Raw genomic sequence first — 6,813 nt, forward strand, 5'->3', positions numbered from 1 at the left:
TAATACATAAATGCTCAGATTCTACCACACTAGAAGACATACTGAAGTAATCAAGAGTTCGCTCCCATATACATAGTCACCATAGGTATAAAGACTAGAAATGCTAACTGATATGAATATGTTGCTTTGGTGACTTGAATACCATTGCTATTGGCAATATTGTTCTCCAAAATGGTGAACAACCTTTGAAAATTTTCCACATAAAACAAAGTTTAGTCTTTCCTTGATTTACACAGTGGTGGAATTCCTGAAAATTTCTGTATATACTAAAGTAATGTAAAACAGAGTTAGATTCTAGGCTCAAAAGATTATAAATGTGCTTCACCTACATCACTGGCTGGAGAGCCATTAGAAAGTCAGGAGACATAGGACAATTAAGGTACTGCCCTGTACCTTTCAGGATGTCTCTGATCTTCGACTCCTCACCCATTAAATGCCAATAATGGCCTCTAATTGTGATAACCAAAAATGCTCCCACTTATTTCCTAATTGCTCCCTGGGGGACAGTACCATCCCTGCTGAGGACCACTATTCTAGACTGTTTCAAGGTTTTTAGCCCCTTCAGAGCTCACCATTCTCCCACACTGGCAAGGTAGGCAAAGTTCCTAATTTCATTGGCCTTTCCTTATCTTATTGTAGGCTCATCAAGCACTTAAAAGGGAGGCCTTAAAAATATATTAGTAGTCAGGTGTGGTGGCACATGCCTGTAATCCCAGCACTTTGGAAGATAAGGTGGGAGAATCAATTGAGGCCAGTTCAAGATCAGCTTGGGCAATATGGCAAGACCCTGTCTCTAGGGGAGAGGAAAAAAAAAAAAAAAAGCCAGGTGTTGTGCGCAGTTGACCCAGAAGACATTTAAATCAATATATTTTCTATGCATTTTTTTTTTTTTTTTTGAGACAGTCTTGCTCTGTCACCCAGGCTGGAGTGCAGTGGCACAATCTTGGCTCACTGCAACCTCCACCTCCCAGGTTCAGGCAATTCTCGTGCCTCAGCCTCCTGAGTAGCTGGGATTACAGGCAGGTAACACCATGCTCTGCTAATTTTTTTTATTTTTAGTAGAGATGGGGTCTGGCCATGTTGGCCAGGCTGGTGTTGAACTCCTGGCCTCAAGTGATCTGCCCATCTCAGTCTCCTGAAGTGCTGGGATTACAGGCATGAGCCACTGTGCCTGGCCTTTTATGCATATTTCTTTTTTTTTTTTTTTTTTTTTTTTTTGAGGCAGAGTCTTGCTCTGTCGCCCAGACTGGAGTGCAGTGGCCGGATCTCAGCTCACTGCAAGCTCCGCCTCCCGGGTTTATGCCATTCTCCTGCCTCAGCCTCCCGAGTAGCTGAGACTACAGGCGCCCGCCACCTCGCCCGGCTAGTTTTTGTATTTTTAGTAGAGACGGGGTTTCACCGTGTTAGCCAGGATGGTCTCGATCTCCTGACCTTGTGATCCGCCCGTCTTGGCCTCCCAAAGTGCTGGGATTACAGGCTTGAGCCACCGCGCCCGGCCATGCATATTTCTTATATTTAGTTGAAATCATGCTATATAGTGTTTCACCAGATATTTTACATTTTCATAGGTTTTTAAGAAATGCTTGTAAATATTGTTAGTGACCACATAATATTCTGTGACACAGTCACACCATAATGTATTTTCTCAATCCCTCTTTTAAGGTATTTGAGTCGTTTCCAGGTTTTTGTTATTACAACTTCGTGATTAACTTCTTTGTATATGGAGCTTTTTAAAAGTTTTAAATGCTTTCTTTAACACAGCTTAGAGTCATTGATTGATCTGCATTGTGAAAATTAGGAAACCAGATGCTCCCATATTTTCAAGGACAGCCTTTCTTAAGGAAGTCAGGTAGATATTAATGGGTTTTATGTGAAATGGAGTAACTGGGTTAAATATAATTGAAAAAGACAAGAAAACTGGTTTCTTTACAATTTCTTAGAGCCTTGACTATACTAATGGACATAATGTCCAAGAAGGGGAGATTTTCAAAATTTACAATTTTTTCAAAATTATTTGATTTTAGAATATTCAGTAAACATTTTGTTCAGTGGAACAAACTTTGAGAAACACTTTCTGGAATTATGGGATATTATAATTAGAATGGACTTCAGGTATCAGAAGTATGCTAGACCTTAAAGCTCTTTCCAAAAATGAAGACAAGTCAAAAGATGATTCTTCCTTCCATTCCAAAAAAAAAAGAGCTTTATGTCCAATTTACAGAAAGCAGTGTGGGACATCTTGAAGATATAATATATAGAAAGTAGCTGCTGCTTCTCTCAGAAATTACTGGGATAGAGTTACGGGTCCAGGAAGCTGGAATGTCAAAACACAAGGACAGCCACTTTGCCCAAGCAACTGACATGAAGGGAAGAAGTGAAAAGAGAAAGTGTGATTGTAAACCTCTAAAGTTTCCAAACAGGGAATCCAGGCAATATTGGATCTCAGACATGGGTCATAGGATCTGGTGCTTCTATCCCTAAAATTTTTGGAGGAAAATAATGAGATATTTTTAAGAGTTTCTTCTTTTCTTACTTCCAAACTACAGTACGTGGGCAACAGTGACAAGGAGAGGAAGAGAGGAGAAACTCAACCAACTCGAGCAGGGATAAGGTTTCCCTTGTTCAGCTTTTCAGTGTCTGCTGGAATGTGACGGTAAGTTGGGAACAAGGTGAATGGGTGAGGCCTTTTTTATATCAGAAAGTTTTCCGAGTAACTAATATCTGACAAATATTTGGGGATTAGAATTCTAAAAGAATACAAACTAGACTTCTCTTCTGCTCTTAATTTTAGTTATACTTGTACCAGGTAGATTTGAGGTAAGGTCCAGTTACCTGAAAAGCGTAGCAGGTGCAAGTTTCTTAAAGGTGGAATTCCACCATGTTCTCCTGTGCAAAGGGTACCTGTTTACCTGGTCCACCAAACTGCCCCAATAAAACCAAAGGCTGTGACTGTAAGGATAGAAGCAAATGGAGCCACAGGTTGGACCCACGTGGTGCTGTGTGGCACACCCACTGTTAGTTAGCTCCCACTGTCTGATGCAGTTGTTTCCCCAAAGTCTCAGTCGAATTTGTTCTATAAGAAGAGCTTTGTGTCCCGTATATTCAAAGGACCCTGGTTTTTGCTTTGCTTAGGACAAATCCAGTCAGAATTCAGCTGAGCCTTTTGCATGCTCAAAGCACTCATGTGAGTTCCTCAGCTTCTCACTGACATTTTGAGTACTTTCTTTCTGACTCACTCACTGTGCTGGTGGATTCTGCTCTTCCTGTCTCTTCCCCAGCTGCAATACAGAAACTATACTCTGTTGTCTACTCTTTCATTTCCTATTAGAAATATAAAGGGCTAAAAATAAGAAGACCTTTTAGTCCTGGACTATCTGGTATTGGCCCCTAAAATGAACCTCCAAATACTCCTTTTCATGGGTAAGTGGATGCTCCCCAGCCTGCTGGAGCAGAACCTTCCTGGCTCAGCTACCCTGAGATATCAGAAGGAAATCTAGCTGGTGTGATTTTTCTCTTTTTGGTTTTTTTTTTTTTTTTTTTTTTTTTGAGATAGTCTGGCTCTGTCGCCCAGGCTGGAGTGCAGTGGCACAATCTTGGCTCACTGCAACCTTTGGCCCACAGGTTCAAGTGATTCTCCTACTTCAGCCTCCCGAATAGCTGGGATGACAGGTGCCTGCCACCATGCGCGGCTAATTTTTGTGTTTTTAGTGGAGACAGGGTTTCACCATGTTGGCCGGGCTGGTCTCGAACTCCTGACCTCAAGTGATCCACCCGCCTCGGCCTCCCAAAGTGCTGGGATTGCAGGCATCGGCCTGTGCCTGGCCAATTTTTCAATCCATAGATTAATATGTTCAAGAAATATTGCATGTCTTTGTTTTCTGTAAATTTATTTCTGTTACCAGGGTCCCCACCACCATCTGCCTTGTTGGTGGGCTTCTCACAAATCCTAAGATTATGCAAAGGTATCCAGATTTTATTTGGCAACAAGATGCTGAAAAGGTTCTTCTGGTCATCAGACTGCTTCTGAAACAGCCACTATCCAGTCCTGGCAGTCCCATCAAGTCTAAAAGCTTGTTTCCTTGGGACCCCAGAATGGTAGGGCTTAGAACCAGGGTGTCAGAGATCCAACTCTGTGTACCATATTGCTCCTTAGAGCTGGGGAGTAGGACCCCAAAGCCCTCCTTATCCTTGAGAATCTCACAGTTCCTTCCTTAAACTTTCAGATTCTGCCCTCTCAGCTGTGCTGTTGGTCTGCATCACCTCCATCTCTTAAGCATCTACCCTAATCCACATCTCAGGATTTGGGTTTACACAAAAGGTAATAGAAAGCCTTTGCCTTCATGTTAACTTGGCTTTCCTTGCCCAGCACTTGGTTGCTTGCTTGAAAATCATGTATGTATATGTATAAAATGTAGAAGCCCAATTCCAATTAATAATGTAAAAAATTTTTCTGTTATACAGATTACCTCATTGTCAGGTAGGAAATGAAACATATGGTAGTCTTCCTGGCCTTTGCCTTGAGAGTCTTCTGGAACCTGAAGAGGGTGGGGCAGACAACCATGGACTGCTAGAGAATAAACTTTTTTTGAAGCTTCCAAAATGGATTAGAAAGAAGGGGTTCTGTCAAAGGGAAAGGGTTTATACAGATGTGATCAGCAGTTTGATTAGTTTAGATATGTGATTTAGCAGCCAATATAAGAAACTTGTGTAATTTTTAGTAATTGGAATTTATTATAAATAATAAAACAGGGTATTAATTGAGTTATTAATGTTATGGTATCTTTGGGGTGTCACTTTTCTGGCCAGAAACCTCTATGGCCAAGTGGCACCTCTGCCCAAGTTTTGCTTGGGCCCACTGGGTTCATTCCACCCACCTGGCCTGGAAGGCTGCACTTGGCTCATGCTACTGGCCTGGATCCCATGCCTGCCAAGGGAGATTGCGTGGAGTGACAAGGGGTGTGTGGGGAAGCGTGGGGTCTGGCTATTGTTCAGTCAGACATGCCAGCTGCTGCAGTGGGGTGGTCAGCTTCAGTTACCAGCATGGGTGCCAGTTCTCTGCCAGGCTGCAGCTGGACCAGTCACACTCCAAGCAGCTTCCACAGCTGGCACCAGGGAAAAGGTGGTGCCCAGAAACTTGGAGATGCCAGGAACCGTAGGGCCCCAAAGAGGGAGTCACAGCTCGGAGAGCTCCCAGATCTGGGCTTCCCAAAGGGTCGCAGCTCTTCTTTTCTTCTCTTTGTCCACAACATGGTGAGCAAGGGGCATGTCTCAGCCCTGTTTGTATTGCAGGTCTTTTAGCCTCATTTGGTGGGTCCAGAGTTATTGAATGAGGTACACAGACAAGTAGAGGGTGAGCAATGAGAATGAGGTACACAGACAAGTGGAGGGTGAGCAAGACAAAGAGCAGCTATTGAGCGACAATAGCTCAGAGGAGGCCTTGGAGTGGGTAGCTCCTATCTGCAGGCAGGTCTTCCTGTCATCTCTGCAGCTCTCAGCAGAGAGGAGGTCCTGGAGTGGGTAGCTCCTCCCTGCAGCTGCTGGTCCCAACATCTGCTTAGCTCTGGCTGAGCCCAGGGCTTTTATGGGCCTCAGAGGGGAAGAAATGCATTATCGATTGGTCCATATGGGGCCATGGGCAGGCCCAGAAAAGGCACTACAAGTTCTCACACCAGTCCATGGGACTGGCATCCTGACCCTCAGCTTTCAAGCTGTCCCTGGCCTACAGGTGGGACCTCACCAGGGACCCATCCCCTTCTACTCAGGAATCTGCCTCCTGCCATTCATGGTACCCAGGCTATAGGTGCCAAGCCAAGCTGCTCTCAGCTCCCCTCGGTTTCCTTCTATGCTCATTGGTGCCCAAAATCTGGAGGGGGCCGAGGCGGCAGGGGGCTGCTGAGTCAGCACTGCCCAACTTTGCTCTGAGATCAGAGAAGGCAGGGAGAAGCTAGGCAGTAGGAACAGGCATTTCCATGCCGGCAAGGGCAAGGGGGGCCTTCCTGGGCCCCCAACAATGCAGGGATGCTGGGGTCTGCAGCCATGGCTTGGGCGGCTACAGCAGCATCCAGGGAGTTCCTGCCTCAACTTGGAAGGGGCGGGTCTCCCGCTTATCCCTGACTTTTGCCTTCTCCATGGAGCATGCAGCCCTGGCCATGCCTAGTTGTTGCAGCCAGCATGATGGCAGCAGCTGCTCCAGATGGCCTCCTGCTGCCATCATTAATATGTAGCTATTAAACACAGTTAGTGAATCACTTTTTTGTCTTTTAAATTGTTTTGTGATAATTTAATTTTTATGACCTATAAAAATTATATATATTTAAGGTTTATAACTGAATTTTTGTGAAACATTGTGAAATGACCATCACATTCCAACTAATTAACAAATCTGTTACCTGTATATAGTTACCATTTTTATACCCTTTGACCAACGTCCTCCATTTCCCCCCTTTCCCAGCCCCTGGCATCCACCATCCTACTTTCTGTTTCCATAGTTTGACTATTTTAGATTTGACATAAAGGGAGATCATGCAGTATTTTTCTTTCTGTGTCTTGCCTATTTTGTTTAACATAACTTCCTCCAGCTTCATCCATTTTGTTACAAATGGCAGGATTTTCTTTTATAAAGGCTGAATAATATTCCATTTTGTATGTGTGTATACTCACATTTTATCTGTTCATCCATTGAAGGACATTTAGGTTGTTTCCATGTCTTGACTATTGCGCAAAATGCTACAGTGAACATGGTAATACAGATATCCCTTTACTATCCTGTAGGATTGTTTGATCGTGTGTTCTATTTTTTTTTTTTTTTTTTTT

At 43.8% G+C, this 6,813-nt stretch overlaps 1 protein-coding gene across 1 annotated transcript in view; it reads left to right on the forward strand.

Moving 5' to 3' along the window:
- The window catches only part of WBP2NL (WBP2 N-terminal like), a 41,727-nt gene extending 35,158 nt beyond the window's left edge, over positions 1 to 6,569 (forward strand). Inside the window, exons 7-10 of the mRNA XM_023221857.3 lie at positions 1,762 to 1,849; positions 2,547 to 2,653; positions 4,224 to 4,318; positions 4,462 to 6,569. The gene's annotated coding sequence lies outside the window, so the exon portion shown is untranslated. The remainder of the gene's footprint in view (positions 1 to 1,761; positions 1,850 to 2,546; positions 2,654 to 4,223; positions 4,319 to 4,461) is intronic.
- The last annotated feature ends 244 nt before the right edge of the window (positions 6,570 to 6,813 follow it).

This window comes from Piliocolobus tephrosceles, chromosome 19, assembly GCF_002776525.5.
Source record: "Piliocolobus tephrosceles isolate RC106 chromosome 19, ASM277652v3, whole genome shotgun sequence".
NCBI classification, from domain to species: domain Eukaryota; kingdom Metazoa; phylum Chordata; class Mammalia; order Primates; family Cercopithecidae; genus Piliocolobus; species Piliocolobus tephrosceles.